The sequence below is a fragment of the Bombus fervidus genome, chromosome 7, assembly GCF_041682495.2.
Source record: "Bombus fervidus isolate BK054 chromosome 7, iyBomFerv1, whole genome shotgun sequence".
NCBI lineage: Eukaryota > Metazoa > Arthropoda > Insecta > Hymenoptera > Apidae > Bombus > Bombus fervidus.
The window spans coordinates 17,161,110-17,178,433 of record NC_091523.1 but is presented as its reverse complement, the minus strand read 5'-3'; the positions used below and the strand labels follow the sequence as shown (position 1 = coordinate 17,178,433).

The window sequence follows — 17,324 nt, the reverse complement described above, 5'->3', positions numbered from 1 at the left end:
GTAGATTATCTCATTAGAAAATATACTAAAGTATATTCCTTTCTTTATATCTTACTCTTAATATAGAGAAAATTCTATGCCTCGAATTCTGTACTATGTTTTATTATTTTCACCGAGATTTTTAATTCTCAAGCATACAGATATCTGTTCGTAACAAATTATTATTTTTGTCTGTGTTCAGGAATAATCAAAGAAACGTATTTTCCATGCGTATCGTAATACGTATGGTGATCAATCACGCGTAATTTTATATGACTTCTGTCAGGAGGATTCGATTGCCCCGGCAAATTGAAATTTCAATTTTGTTAAAATATGAATACGCGCGAGCGAGAGCCGAAGCAACGCGCGTAGAATATCATTTCCATTTTAATAGAACCACAAGTCGATGCACCAGACTTGCAAGTTCCTGTTGTAACAGATAGGGAAAAAATGTTGTCGATTGATGGAATCGATTATTCATTTACACTGCATTCGTCAGGCAGACTACCGACGAGGCGGAAACGCAGCTGCGGCCGTCAGTATTAGCTCTTTTCCTATCGAGCGCTTGTCAGAGAATTTTTTGCAATTTCTGCTTAAGGTACGTCTATTGTGTACTACTACAATACTATTGTATTGCTCAATCGTCAATGCAGGAAAATGAAAGACGTGGTCGGTTCCTTCTACTTTATCCTCGAGTTCGGCGGGAAATACAGTGGCTGAACTTCGTATAGGACGCGAGATGGCAATTATTGCCTCTGCTTATTAAGATTGCGCTTATCCGATAAAAAAGAGAAACAACGTAAAGTAAAAGAAGCGATGGAATATTTGATAGACGTTGGAGACTAACTTTGATCGATACTTGTCAAGTATAAAGGGAAAATTGGAAGTTAGATCGAAAGCTCAGGATAATGAAAATCAACGATAAATTAAGACATTATCGACAACGATCGACTAGAGTTTGTAATTGCAACGATTGTAACTTTATTATTATCTGAATCGATCGAATCGATGAAATCGTATTCGATTAATATATAAATTAGCTAAAACTCGACCATTTCATTTTTAACGACCTAATACAACTACGTTTGATAATCGATTATTTAATTATCATTAACTTATCAAAGCGTACTATGCGTTTTAAAATGCCCACGTTTCTTCTTGACTTTATTTGTAAAAATATTTATTAATAATTTAAGAAACTATTAAAAAATAATAGCAGGCGATCGTTTTCCTTTCCTCGGTGACACATCGAACCACGAACAAAAGGTCAGAGACGAACGGATCGATTGGAAGCAGAGGTACGCTTTTATTTCACTTCGACGTGACCAAGAAATTTTCAAGACTCTCCGCGTAGAGAGCTCGATCGATCTTCAACGACCAGTGGCGATGATCTATCAAATAAGATCGACAAAATTGATCCCACATGCTACTACCGAAGCAGCGGTGATCGAGGAAACAAGAAGGTGCATGCATCACAGTCGATTCAGCCAGTTCGAGTCATCCTTTTCGTGTTTCCTTTCCCGCGTGGCAGCTTCGCGTTTCCCTCGGGTACGAAAGGAACGTCGTACGGGAAAGGAGGTGGTTGGCGGCCACGAGGGGATGGAAAGTAAGATAAAAGGGAACGGCAGCAGTCTGTACACGGCAAAGAGGATTCGAGAAGATCGAGAGAGTAGAATGATGCACTCTTGCGTCTTTCCGCGACTCCGGCTGGTTCGAGATGAAAAGCACGGCGAACGTTTTTTGACGTTGCTGCCTGGAATAAAGAAATGGAAACGAAAGGCCCGGGAACGGTAGCCGCGTGCCGGTGACGTTTTGGCTTTCTTGCGCGATACGCGACAACTACACGGGAATTTATTCATAACTCACGACGCTGCTCTCTCGGGGTTGCACGGTCTATAAATTTCGTGTCGTACTCTTCCATACATTTTTTTCTAAAGACAATTGTTCCGTGTTTATTTGACGGGAAGACTGAGGTGCGAGAACACGAAGCTATTGTCAGCTTCCAATTAATATTTGCGTTTAATGCTCTTGATAACAGATCCCCTTGGGAAATGAGACGACGTAATATTTATTACGCTACTTTCAAGATAGGAAAGTGAGTTTGCAGCGACGTAAACGATCGCACCAAATTTAATTTAGTAATTTCCATCTCACGTTCACGCGCGTACAAACGCATTCGAATATCTCGTAATAGAGTTGAAAAAGACTAATGTCGAATTACGGGTGCAAACCAACTATTACCCATTTCCGGCCCATCTGTTATTTTTATCTGGTCCCTAAATCATATCGTGTCGATATCACTCCGTTTCCCGGTTTATAGCTATTTTATTGTTTCTGAAGAATTGATTTCCGGCGGAGGTAAAAAGATTTCCTTCCTGCCTTTCCACCGTCAATTCGTCACATCCTCTTTTATCCTCCTTCGCTTCGTCACCTTTTTCCATCCCTCCAACTGCTCTGGAATTCGATTGTATCTCGACTCTTTTTGATATGTTTTTTGTTTGGCTCCTCGTTGTCGGTAATCGACGGTAAAATCTTCGAGAAACCATCGAATCTCTTCTCGAGGAAATATCGACCGTCGATCGAGCACTAGAGAAAGACGATTGTTTTTTGTCCGATTAATTAGCTCCAAGTTCTTCTTGCAGATTCCTTGCCACCGTCTATATCTACTCGGAAATATCGATTTTATAATTCCATTCGTATTCGCTTCCTCAGCAAAAAGAAAGTAGATATCGGAGAAATGGAAAGATTTAGGAGGATGCAGATTTTTAGGGAAAAAGTCCCAGTCGACCGAACGAGATGGCATTTAAAACGAAAGTTACGTTACACCCTAACGTTTTAAATATCGCGAGACTCGAATAATACGATACGCGACATAAATTTCTCCAAGTTTAATAATTTTAACGAACGAACCGCATAATGCGATTTTTCCCCAATTCGTAAAAGATACGCAGAATGGCGATGCGAATGCGAATGAAAAATTCTCACGTCCTTGCGGTGTGTAGTCGCGGCGCGATTGCTATGCCAACATCTGCTAATTGTACCAAAGTTACTCACCTTCGACAACAACAAGCTTGATAAAGCCTTCGATTCCTTGGTACGGACCATCCGTGCATTAAAATTACATCGTGAAATTCTCGACTAATGACGAAGTTCCACCGAAGAGTATTATCGTCGCGCGGCGCGGACCGCTTTGAGGCGGCCAATCAAAAGTTTCGAACGCATTAAGCTGAATAGAATTTCGAAGCAACCCTGGTGGCTGACACGATTCGCCTAATTTTGCAATCTGTTATAAAATAATCAGCGCAGAGCTGTACAGGCATGGCGCGTCCCTTTCGTTCCGGAAGGCAACCAGTTGCGGAACAGTTCAGGACCTGTTGAAACCGTCCGTAGTAATTCATCCTTGGAAAAGAGCCGCTGAATAGAGCACAGGTTATTTCTGTCCTTTCAGCGAGAAAAGAGCGAGAACTGCACAGTTAAACGAACGAATTGATACGAACTTAATCCAGATCCCTCTCGCGTTGGAATTTATACTAGTCTAAATCTACCGAGAGTCTAAAGTTGTAAACTGGGCATCAGCGAAAGTAACAACGTGCTTGTTTACGAAACAAATTATTAGAATAGTTTCTGATAAGCGACGATTATAGTAAAATGAGCGTTACGAGCATCATAAACGCAATTTCAATGAAATTCGTAATTCGATCGACAAATGAATAATTTCACTCGCAGATGCGTGCCCGAAAAGAAATATTTAAAATATATCCGATACACCTTAAGAACAGCTATCGTTGTAAAAAACATTTGTTCTACTGGTCGCATAGAATTCGCCGAATAAACAAGAATCTGACGGAAATATCGTAATAATAAAAGCAACAGCTCTTTGAAAAATGCGAGGAAAGAGAAAAACGTTGGCTCGTCGAAAAGGATGCCCGTTTTTGCGTTTTACATGGCGAAAAGTGAAAGCACGTTTTGAACGAGCACTTGTGCGCGCGAAAGGCCGAAAAAATAATTCAAACCGAAGTCTACGCAGCCCGGATACAAAATGTTGAATGCCCTGCAGTGGAAACATTTGTGCGGAAAGCATTCGGACTAAAGCTGTAGGAACTCGGTTGTGCACGACAAACCGGCGGCCGAACGACGAAACGGATTCCGTTTGAATACAAGCTTCCGAGTTTTCCAAAAAATTCAACGACGAGCTCGTCGTCGTTTCAGCCGTGTATCTTTTTTATTTTCTCTTTCGCCCGTCTAGGCGTTTGATAAATGAAGCTGTCGATCGTTGAGACGCATTGCGAGTATAGTAGATATATATATCTGTGGATGAAGGAATTCTTGTACGTTTCTGACGAGGAAGTTTGCTAACGTCTGCAAATATCTAATGGAAGAAGAAATTAGAAAAGATCGTGATAAAATACGGTGGAATTCCGATCGGTCTGCTTCGTTGGAATCCAAACAACTCGGATAAATCGAGACAATACACGAAACATCGACCGAAATTCATAACGAAACAAATCTTCGAAAGGAAGAATCTTTGGAAGAAGTTTGGTTCGTGGAAACGTGATAATCGAGCGAAGCGAACAAAAATCGGAAGTGAGAAATAAATCCTTTCCTTTTCCTAACGATGTATGATATCTTAATTTTCTTGAATTTCAAATATTTATATATCAGATATAAATATGCGAGGACGCCCGGACATCGAACAAGTTTCAGCGACAAATCTCTTTAAGCACAACGCTTTTCGAGGCACGAATTGGAACAACGCTCGCTGAGGAAACACTCGTCTTCACGAGCTGCGAGCAAAATTTCGTGCAACTTTCGAACGTTCAAGCTGTTTTCTCAGCAAACGCGGCGCGAGCTCGCTCGTTGCAATGTTTCTCGTACTACGCTTCGCTACCTTTTCCGTCTTTAATGGAATTCTTCCAGACATCTGCTTTGGAAGTTCATCTTCAGCTATCTATTCGACTCACCCTTCGACTTGGAATTGCAGGCGACGTGACGCTCGCGAGACATACTCGAACGTTTGAATTTAAGTATCCTATACCACTGAAAGTTACAAGTGCCTCCTCTCGAATCTTCTCCAACTTCTGCTTTTACAACGACTTGTCTGATAAAGTTTGACGATGAAAATCCTCGAGTATCTCCTCGTTTCGATGCAGTTGATTTTAACGTTTGAAACATATCTTATCGAACGGCGACGTGTCGAAGCTCGTCCAGTTTGCTGTCCAAACGTTACGAACTAGTGGATTGATTCATTTGTATCTGCTTACGATGCAAATCACGAACTTTTATGAAATTATAAAAACACGTCGTTGCAACGATCGTATTATCATCCGCTCTTCGTCGTTACCTTTTTCCTTATTCCATGACATTCTTTTGGTATACCAAAAGGAAATTCTATTATCGCCAAGCGATGCATTGCATTTTTTTGAACTAAACGCGAAACTCGCAGAATAATCTGATATTCATCGATCTTGACGTATTCTTGATCGAAGAGGTATCGAACGAGTCACAGGTGTTCGGTCGTGTAACGTCTCGCGAGAGATGCTTGAACAGCAGTGTTCAACGCATTTGCGACTATGTACGCTGCAAACACGCTTATCTCGCGCGATCGCGTTTCAAAGCTGGCCACAATCTGCATCGACACGCGCAGCACCAAAATAATTGCGCGTACTTTGTCTTTCCTCGTTGGGAAACAGGATCGACGACCGTGTACTGTACATCTTTCGCAACGAGTAAACGGGAACGACCGGATAGCGGGATCGCAGGCAGGCACAGTCGGCCACGGTTAACATCATCACGTAGCGAACACGTCGAGCGTGTGTTAGCACAACGTCGCTACTAAATGTATGGAGCGGAGGACGTTGTCGTAACACTCACGTTTCACTGGCACGAGTGGCTGGAATAACGTGCCTCCAGCATTCGCATTTTACATCAGTTGGCCTGCCTCTTTGCGAACGTTCGTAATCGACAACTCGCAAACGAAATCTTTAATGTCGTTCTCTTGCGCGACGACACGTTCGTCGCTCGTTTCTCTTATCGAGATTCCTCTCGCGCATCGAAGCTTATTTCTCTTTGTACGCGTATACAACTACTTTGGCCGGAACGACGAGATCGAGACCAATGAAAATCGTTATTCGGGTTATCGGATCTTCAGGGCCGACGGAACTTACTTAACATCGTCAATTTTGTATAGTACAGGCCACGATATAACGGGCGTGTAAATTAAATCAAATAGCAAAATTGATCAGCGGTTTAACAACTGTCCGATGTTTGTAGGTTCACCTAGCATCGTGCACTGTATTCGGTATGAATGTTCCGTGTAATAAAAATTATATAAGTTAAAAGATGTAAGAAAAATAAAAAAAAAAAAGAAAATAATTTCCTTTCGTTGTTAATCGAATGTAATAATGATATACGGGGAAACCTCATTTTGCATTAAACTCGCGATGCATCTTTCATTCGACCAATCATATTTTCTGTTCTTTTGGATGAACTTTTCGGATAAAGAAATTTCTAACGAATGCGAGGAAGGCAATTCTCTAACGATTAATTAAAGAGAAAATTGTTAATTTTTTAAATTATATCGTGTTCAATTATATTCCATCAAAAAATCAGCTTTTTAGTTGATCGGTCGACCAGACAGACAGACTGACAGGCAGAAAGTTAAGCTACATAATAACTGTTAAAAGAAAACGATGACTCGGGAGAAGTATTTTATTTCAAAGTAGAAACATAGCAAATATAGCGCTATTTCTGTGTCCCTTAAGAAAAGGGGAAAAGAAATTACGATATGAATGCAAATTGTTATTAAAACGTACTGTCTAGAGACTATATTAACTCTGTTCAGCGATAAAACTATAAATTACTCGGAGAATATATTTTACCATCTGCTTTCCCTATCGAGTTTTGCAAATTTTCCGTAACCATGCTAGGACGCTTGGCAACGTTAAGCTCGTAAGGTCAGCGAATGTGTTTTGAATTAAATTAAAACTGTCGTAATTATCTACCACCTATCGATATCAGTGGAGGGTAAAGTATTTATTAGGTACTTAACCAGGCTTAACATAATTGGTTTTACATAAGTTAACCCTTAAACGTGACCCGAAGCCATCGTTACGATCAAGCGTGACGAGGATTTACGGCCTCGCGAAATTTCAAAACGATAGATCGCGGTGTACGAGATAAGTGGTGCACGCGCGATCATTTTGAAATTACGCGAGCTATCAAAACGTTCGATCAGCCAGTTTGGTTAAGATTATATCTTCCTGATGATTAAACAAAAAAGGATCTTTTTTGTAAAGGGGAAAAAAAGTTGTAAATAAAAAGTAAACTTTTCTTCGAAATTTATCCACAAATTTCAGAGAGCGATAAGATTTCGTTGGAAAGCGGGATTTATCGTTGCAAATGATCTTTCAATCGAATCGTTGTTCAAAGAAGAGTCGAATCGAACTATGAGATAGCGCGGATATCTAGCTTCCCGTTATTGCGCATCAATAATCCTCTAAACGTCTCTTCCACCATTTCCATTCCGTATACGAAGCAGAAACCCGATGATTTCGATCGAACGTTTCCTTTTCGAAAGCTGCCCTTGCGTTTTCTTAAAAGGCACTATTGATATACGTATCTATGTACATTGAAAATGGAATGACTTTAACTTATTCCTCGCGGCAACGTTATCAAAGAGCGATTGAAACGTATCATGATACGATAAAATTACTTTTTAAAGGGCAGTACGTAATCACAGAACGATTACGGAACAATTATGTTATTTGAAAAGCTTTTTATTCTCAAATTGTTTGGTTCCTGTGTCGTAGATACAAAGGAATAGAAAGAGCGAAATATCGAAATATTCAAAATCAGTGACTATACAGATCAATGAATTATCTATTTGATATAATGATAATAACACGATAATAAGTTTACCTTTAGCTATTAATTTTTCATCGATTTATACATTTTAAATTGACTACGATACCCTGATACTTATAGGCATAATATATACGAAAAGCAAGAGTAGCAAGCGTACACGAAACACTGATCAAACGTGTTTTATTAAATATATAACGACATAATTTATTTTATTATTATTTCGTTATATTCAGCGTTGGTACATATTGTTATGTATGTTAGTTAAAATTTTCAGAGTCGACGTTGAAAACGAAAGAATTGGAAAGAGTAAGCGACTGAAAAATAAGGACAATGTTACAGTTTTGTAATTAGAATTCTGCTGTATGGAGAGAGCCAACTTGACGATTGCAATCAAACGCTCATATTCTCTGCACAAACTCGCTCTCGTTACTGAATTTGACGTCTGAAAGCGAGGGTTAATCGTGCTGCACGTCATAATGCCGCGCGTAATCATCGATGTTCGACAAAACAAAGGAAGCGATTGCCATGCAGAACGTATAATGATTAACGAAAAAGTAGCAGGTGGCGTTAAAATTGTTCCTAATCTTGACCATTCGTCAACTTTCTCTTTAAAAATTGGTACACTATATTATACGTATGTTGCATGAAGACATCGTTCGAGATGGAATTGACATTGCCAGGTTGTTTCATCTATAAGAAAAGTTGTACGCGAGCGCAACTAGAAAATTTGTTTGAATTCAGAATAATAAAGTGGTACGGTTGAGAGGCAATGTTATTGTACGAGTCGAGGAACAAGGAAAATTGAAATTAAGTCTACCATGAAATCAAAACCGTCCCCGTCGCAAGCCGCGGTTGTGAATCTATCGGAAAAAAGCAGGCGCAAGTGGGATGGTAGCGGCACAAATAAGCGACATAATTAAAATTAAGTCGGCTGTATAATCGAAAGCAAACGCGATATTTCGATCATTTTCGCTGCACAATCGATAGACGTTAAATATTGGAACAAGTGCATAAAAGTTAATACGAACTTAACAAGAAAAAATAAAATAAATCGATTAAATTATGAATGGGCAATAATTTCGCTTTTTCACGCAGTTGATGACAAATTTAATGTTCCGCTAAGGCATTCCTGAAATTAGGCATCTAAGGACATAGATTAATTAGTTCGTGTGCCAAGTTAAACGTTGTTGCCTTTTCTCGCATGAAGCTGAAAGTGGGCGACACGCCAGCCAGCCAAAAGCAATGAGCGACAGATGGAGCAGAAATTTCCGTGACTGTTGAATCGTAAATTCATCTATACGATTAAAATTAATGACGTGCGAAGTAACGGACATACAAAAAAAAAAAAAGAAAATTATGAAGACAAGTTAAGCGTTAAATAAAAAGGGTACACATATATTTTGCGGCGAATAGAAACTGAATTTTAGCAACAAATAGTTATGTTTTACCGAATTTAACTAAACTAAAAATTGAAACGCGGCACTGTAAAATATATAAAAAATTAAGATATCGTTACTCGCGTCATGTTTATTGTACTAATTAGTTTTTAATACCGAACGTTTTTATTTTCTTGTCCGTAAAGTAACGCTATTTTAAAATAGCTAACGTTTGCCAGGAAAATTGTTTTCCCCCTTTTTTTTTTATAAGACACATTTTTTTTACAATTTTCTGCGTAGAATATATTTTATCGCTTCGCGCGAACACGCGTACTCGTTTCAACACGATTTGTAGCGTAACGTACGTGTGCTAAAGCTACTAATAAAATTGTAGAGAATAATCTGAAGTGGTAGGCATATATGTACAACTCTTTCATAAAGTCTTTAACAAACTCGTTATTAGTTTCCAGCTAATTAAACTTCGATTAAAACGACTAATTCTATCGAACGCCCCTGAAGTTTCCAATTTTATCTTTTGAATAATTATACTCCAAGTGATCGTAGTAAAAGCACGTAATATTAACACCAACGTAAACCTTTTCTAAAGCAAACAACGAATATTCAAATTACTTTGGCCGATTTAAACCTTCCAAATCGCTGGAAATTTCCATGAAATCGCCCCACCGGCTGTTAAATCGCCATTGAGAATTCTATAGAGCGATCTTAGCGAGATCGAAATTAAAATCGTGCTTCTGCTTTTCAATCGTAAGTTAACCATTCGTCTTTGGCGAAGCAGGTACGAAATTTATTGCTACGGACTCGTTGCTCGACGATACGTCGTACGGTGAAATAATTTATGCGGTTTAACGATTATCTCGGTATTCGAATCCGCTGCCATTACAACGACGCGTATTAATCCCTGCGACGATTCCCTTGGCCAATTTCCGCCTAGTCGACAATAAATTTTAACGTCATGTTAACGATATCGTCTCCCCCAGCCGTATTATCAAACATTTCTGCGATGGATGTTGTGAAATTGTGTCGTTACGGCTCCTTCGATAAACTTGTCTCATTTATGTAATATGCAGCGCAATCACGAATTGTTTGTCAACGTTGAAAATAATAACCCTCGTTGCTTTTAGTGGTCGCGTCTTGAGTACACTTGCCGTGCTCTCGTGCTTGATAAAATTCACGTTGAAGACAACAGATAATTGAAAAGGGAAATTAACGCGAAACATAGTGCTTAGCGTGATTGAATTTATGATGCAAAAGCATTTTAAGATATAGCGTACGGCGATACATCTACGTTCTCTCCAGTGCGCTACATTTTAGATACCGTTTCCTATCGTTCAATCAAGTAATTGCATCGTAAATTCGGTTTTGTAATCCGATATAATAAAATATTTTTTGTAGAATACCTTTCAATGTATCGACATACAACGTAATTAAGTAGAATAATAACAAGATTGAGATACTAATTTATCGACAGTAATACCACGAAGCGTGTGGAAAAACTGTATTTTTTCATCAACTAATTACATATCGAGCCAGCAAGTCTAGTCAAGTTCTCTGGATTCATTCTCTGATTTTACCATGACCCAGTTTAACATTCAAGGGACACAAAGGTCTCGAAAATGCACTTGGGGAATCGCATTGCCTGCTAAAATCTCAGTTCATTCTGGAGATCGAATTATCGAGATAGCATTGGTCCACGATTGGCTAGAAAAAGAGGGACGAAACGTATCCGCAGCTTTTCATCAACCTCTGCAAGTTTCTTCCTGACATTGTTGAAAGTCCTGGATGCAAATCAAGTTCACGAACGGACGTGACCTGGAAATCAGGTTCATTCGTGAGTTTCTAAAACGGGAAAGCGTATACGTACGAGCGGTGGAAAACGATGCTCCATGCTAACGATCTTCGCGCAACAGGTTCGATTCGAACGTAAATTTATCTTATCAATTGCATCTAAAAAGTACGCGACAGCATTCCATCGCAAATGGGTAAACGGGATTATATTTGTTGAAAATTATTTTTCAAAAGTATTTTCGTACGAGATGTCTGTTTTGCGAGAGGTTTACCTTCGATTATTTATCGATAGTAATCGATGGTGTAAAAGGATCTGTTCCTTAGAAGATTTTAAAACGTGGAGCAGTTTTAATTAATCGTGCTTGTACCACTACCCGTTATTTGCTATTTTACCATCTACTACTTGCTAACGATGTTCTAAGAACGAAATGTTGTTACGATTGTTGCATTTACAGTATGTATTTCTTGGCAATCGCTATATTTGTTGTACGCCATAATGTGAAGTATCTTCTATTCCGTGATAAGGAATATTATTTTTCAGATATTGAGGTCGCCTTTGAGACCGTTGAACCTATGTACAAGTAGGCTGGAGACTGTAATACAATGTACTATGGCGATAGAAACATTCAACAGGTTCGGTTATTCGATTGGTAGGATGGGTCGAGGCCATAAAAATTTCGTGCTAAAGTTCAGTTACGATACATGTACCAATTAAGTTGCGTTTCTACTAACCGATTTTTAATAAACGGTGAATTAATTCGATTGGAAAAATTCAATTAGACGAGTGATAATTAACGAAGCAAATCTTTCGGTTTAACAACGAACTAACGTATCTCTTGAAAACTTATATCAGAATATTCTTTTAGCTATTGATGTTATCAAAAGTTTCATTGGATACGACATTCGTAAAATAAAAGATAAAGCTACATACGTAAAAACTGTATATAACGATTATACCATTCATTTTGACGTAATAAGGAATAATATTTCAAATGTAGATATAGGTATACCAATGCTTGACAAATTTTAATAAAACCAATGGGATAATCGCTAATGACAAAGGTAATGGAGAAACAACAATCGTATCACGAGTCGAGTTCCCCTTTTATCTTCTTTAACAGCTTCTGTTCGCAATATCTGAATCGGCTATCGACTACCGGATAGCACGAACGTTGTTAGAAAGAGAATGAACAGTTCCGAGATGATAATAAACTCTCGAAAGCGATTAGTACGGAAGTCCATTTGATCGACTATCGATCGGTTGCTCACTGGGTATATTCAAGTTCCTTTGTAGTCGATCGTTTCTTTGTAGTTGATCGTCTCTTTGTACTCGTCCTTGTTTTTCTTACCGCACATTCTTACGTCAGGTCATTGATAGAAAACTACGCGAGGTAGTATAAGGCTATTTTCCACGCCTTAAGCTTACTAAAAATCACATTGCAACGTTGCAGCGAGTCTGCTTAATTTCAAATATTAATAACCATTATTTCAAATTGTCATATTCCCCTAGCATAAAAACTAAATTCTAAAACTAAATTCGCGAGTTGTTTTCTTCTCGCCAGAAATTTCACAACTTACTACACACGGTATTCACGGTGACCCGAACAACAAATCAAACAAACGGGTAACGCGATTTACTTGTTTTTTTTTTTCAGCGAACGCTGTAGACTAGAGCTTTATTCCGCGGTTCTGACTTATAGCTAAAAGCTCGACCATGCGACTAATCCCCTGCAGAGCACGCTGCGATTCTTGAAACATTTCCCAAATAATCGTAAATCATCGATCGCGGATTGAACGGTCGTTTCTCCACGTGGAAGTGAAACGTGCCTTTCAATTCTGCATCGTCAAATATTTGCATACTTGCTGGATTTATTGCCGGGCTGTCCATTGACCGACTATAAAACCGATTGTACGAAAGACTAGGTGCATTCAGCTTCAGAAATATCGTCAGTTATTAAAACTACAGAAACGAAACATTCCTCCAGGTAAATATAACGGAGTCGGTATCGTCCACTGAGAAGTATTTAGAACGTTGTTAATTCGTATATCTAGGAAAGCATAATAGCAGCAACGTTTTATAACGAATTCAATAGTAACGGTCATTCTTTACAGTTTACGCCGTACGTTACTTTATAAATAATGTTTTTAGGAATGAAATATTATCTGTTTTTAAGTCATAAAATATTCTAACTTCAAAAGGCTAACGACACGGTTACCAAAGCCGCGAAAATAAGGAATTTCTGGCAAATATAACCGTGTCAGTATCATCCGAGAGAAAAAACTAATGCAAGAATATTAAGAACGAGAATATTAAGTAAAATTTATATCGATGTTCGGTATGCAGTTCGGTAACGCGTCAAATTGGCGGAGTTTCGTAAGGAGGAAGCTCGTGCCTGTATCCGATCGTGCGATATTTCGTAGGAAAGCCAATGGCTGTGTTTAAATTTTACTCGCCGTTTGTTAGAGTACCGGGATCGTTATAAAGAAACGCGCGAAACTATCGGCAGCTATCGGTAATGCGTTACAAGTTACAACGCAACGATGCTCGAGAGACGCCGGGGAAACGTCGTCGATCGTTAACCGATAGCTGGACAAATAGACTCGCGTAGACATAAACAATCCGTTAGCCAGCCAGCTTTTCACCATTCGTTGTTCAATTTCGATCGGCTTACCGCGGTCACGAGGAAAATTTCGGCCTCAACCTGGCATCTCTCTAAACTATCGGCGTTCCTCGGACGCCGCGTATTACGGAAAAATTTAACGACTCTGTAACCACGATATTTCAAGCTGCACGATATAACGTATTCCACGGCAGTATCTCGTGCGTCTCCTACTATTTATGGGCATGATAGAGGCAACATCCGAGGGAAAAGGAGGAAAAAGAAGGAAAATTGAAGAATATAGAAGGCTTTGGGTGCGGTGACTGCGGGTAAACGATGCTTTATCGCGGCTTAGTCGTTGCTACGGCTAACGTTCCATTGAATCGTAATATATGAAACGGCTGTTTGCACGTATAGGTAAACGTATATTTTGTTGAGAGTGTGCCTTCTCGCGAAGAATCGAAGATGAAGTAGCTGACGCATCGAGGACCAACCAGCGAAGCGTGATAATTGCGTTGACGCAATATCATCGAAAGACCTAAATAAAGTAATCTATATATTGCTTCGTCGAAATGCAAAGAATATATTACGTTGCTATCCTTAGACGAAATGTCTTACTTAGTGTTTTTCCATCTTTGAAGTTATTTTATGCAAACTATGCCGAAATAACGACTAATACATTTGTGCAGTTATTATAAGGATTATCGAGTACTCGAGTTAAAATTCCAACAAGTTTGATTCGGTTGTTGCCGACTGCTCATGTTCGGAACTCAACAATCGACTTTAACGACCAAACGGTAGCCAATATCGTATCAAAGCTGATTTATATCGGTGTAGTGTTCAATTACGCTACGATCGCGATACAGTAATCTGTATTCACACTGTAATGCTAATCGCGATTCAGTCGAGACTATCGCGATTGTGACAAGAGTGACCCTACCTTGACGTAACGTAAACTGTTGTCCGATTGCTCCTGTTCCTCCTCGATTATACACAGCAGTTTTAGCAATCTGAATGTCTCAAGAACCAAAATCAAACAAATTTGTTCGGTGTATTGTATGCAGGAAATGACAAAAGTTCTCAGACTATGCTGTTTCCCTTTCAAAGTATTTCATTTATCGTTGACCGCTGGAATGAAATTTTACAGCTTCTCTTGTTATTTCAATATTTTTCTTTTATCGTAGCGAAATAACAGTTTATCAAAGACTTGTTTCAAAGACAGAATTCATTGATACAAGAATATATGTATATAGATTTATAGAAAAGAGGCCAAATTCTACAAGCTCATGAATGCTTGATCCATCTTTTTTCAATTCTCCGCGGGCTGAATTTAATCCCAATTTTAATTGCATCGCGGTCGTCAAACATTCCTTCATACAAAATTCAAAGTACACGTTATCGTTTCTATTCTCGTTCAAATTTCGTTTATCCTCGCGTTTAATTCGGATTCTGTCCGATTCTATACACTGCACGATGTATACAGAATCGTGTGCTTAAAGCGATACATCGACGAAGAGAACGGTACGGAGTAAATCTTCTATTACAAAGGAATTCGTTTCTTTGTACAACTGGTAATGCACGAGTTTCGATATCCAGTTGCGATAGACTGATTTACGAGTTCCTAAGCGGAACAGTAGAAAGAAGGATTCGAAGATCTCTCGGGAACTCGACTCTCTCTCTCTCTCTCTCTCTCTCTGTATACAGATACCTACAGCGATTTCGGACGATCTAATTCCCTCGTATCGTGCGCTGTTAGTTACTTGTCGCTTCTAACGACACCCTGTAGGTTTCGTTTATCGACGTATTCCAGGGATCTTAAATTTTGTTAATCCTGACGTGGCCATACGTTGAGCTAATTTTTTTTCGATCTCTTGTCGGACAGATCGAAACTGTTTTAACGAAACAAGCGATTATTTTCCTATGTAGAATTATCGATAAGACATTCGACAGAAATACGTGTATTTCAAACGCGATGTTTCAAATACGTGTTAAATCGTTCGATGCAACGAGTCATCGAGATTAATAAAATGAAATCCAATTTTGAATATAACTTGCGATTCTACTTGGCGCTCTTCAAACTGATTCTCCCCGATCCTCTTTTTGGAGGAAGATATTAATATTGGATGTAATTGGAAAAATGTTAAAATGAAATAAAAGATAGTAGCTGGATGGAGAGCGTCATAGCGAAGGAGCGTCCGTCCGACGTAAAGTAAAGCACGTTTCACGTGCTGTTGAGTCGTAGTAGCTTTTCATGACAAATCGTATAACATCGTTGTCAGGATGACGGTGTCCTTGCATCGATCTAATCTACATGAAGTACATCGGCGTTCAGAGTCTATTAAGCGTACATCTCTTGACCCAACTTCTTCGCTCGTATCGGGCATTTATCGATTTTTTCAACGTAGAAGCGGCGGAAAAAGTTGATCGTAGAAACAATGGTAGAAGTTTGATAAAAGAGTGAAACACTCGTTCTATTAATCACCTTCGTAATTAAGGCCTGACTTTTTAGTGCGTTTGTGAGAATAGGTGCTTTTATTTACAAAACTTAAAAGATCGTTAAATCGTAGAAAAAATCGTGAAAAGAATTTTACATTTTTCATTTCTGCGAGTTGTCGAAAAACATTCAAACAAAATTACCGAACGCGTCGAAACGAAGGAAAAAAAGCTTCCTTGAAATGAAAATGCTCGAAGCGGAAAGTAATTTAACGATAAATTATTTTTAATTGAAACGGGCGGTGTGCCGGTAGCATCCTTCGTGGGCCAATTTATTTTCGTTATTCTGCATCAGATAACTTTAATTAGCCGAGAGAACCGGCGCCGGATATCATTCCTTCAGCTTTAATCGAACAGAGTAATTAATACGATTCATCGTTTTCAAAATTGTTTCCACCATTTTCACAAAGATCATTAGAATTTCAGACGTAATTCACCTTAGAGAAACACCTACCAGTTGCAGCTCGTCTCTTTATCGTACGCGAATCAAGCGATCGCAATGTATACCACGATCGTTTCGATCAAACCAAACGATCGAATCGATGGAAGCGAAGCGACATCTCAGACACAACATTCTTGAAACTTCCAAAGAAGTCAAGTGCGTCGCGAGCTAAACGATTCTCCCCGATCTCTTCCCATCGTCGTTCGCGTCTGCTTCTGCACGCTTTGCCTCCTTCTCTCGTCTTTCTTTCCCGCTTCGATTACTCGCTTTCGTCATCTGTCTTTATTCTGTTTCGATGCATTTGCTCTTACGCGCGGTGGAACGTGCGCGCACACCCGTAAACACCGACATACAGGCAGAGGGCGAGCACCCCTCTGTGGCCCACTTCCGTTCGAGGTCTGCGTTTGAGGCCCTTGATGCCACGAGAATCTCTTCTGGCACGAACCACACGGAAACCATCTACACACGACCTTCCGCCACGCCGCTCTAACTGTATTGATAACGACGACTTGACAGGCCACTATAGCGTATTATGAGCTTCACGATTTCTAGGTCTCCATCGGGTATTGTCTTTGCTGTATAAAACGATTTTCAGCAGACGGATGCGATCGCAAGTCCAGAGTATAGAGCCGATGAATTCTCGAACGAAGATGTAAAAAGTATTCGTAATAAATTCTTCGACCCAGCTGATAATCGAGTGACGTATTATGATCAGCGGTTAAATACCAACATTGAAAACATACCTGTTGTAGCATTTTCATAGTA

At 39.3% G+C, this 17,324-nt stretch overlaps 1 protein-coding gene across 4 annotated transcripts in view; it reads left to right on the top strand.

The window, feature by feature from the left end:
• The window catches only part of Nachralpha6 (nicotinic acetylcholine receptor alpha6), a 269,850-nt gene that overhangs the window by 85,272 nt on the left and 167,254 nt on the right, over positions 1–17,324 (top strand). The window lies entirely within an intron of this gene.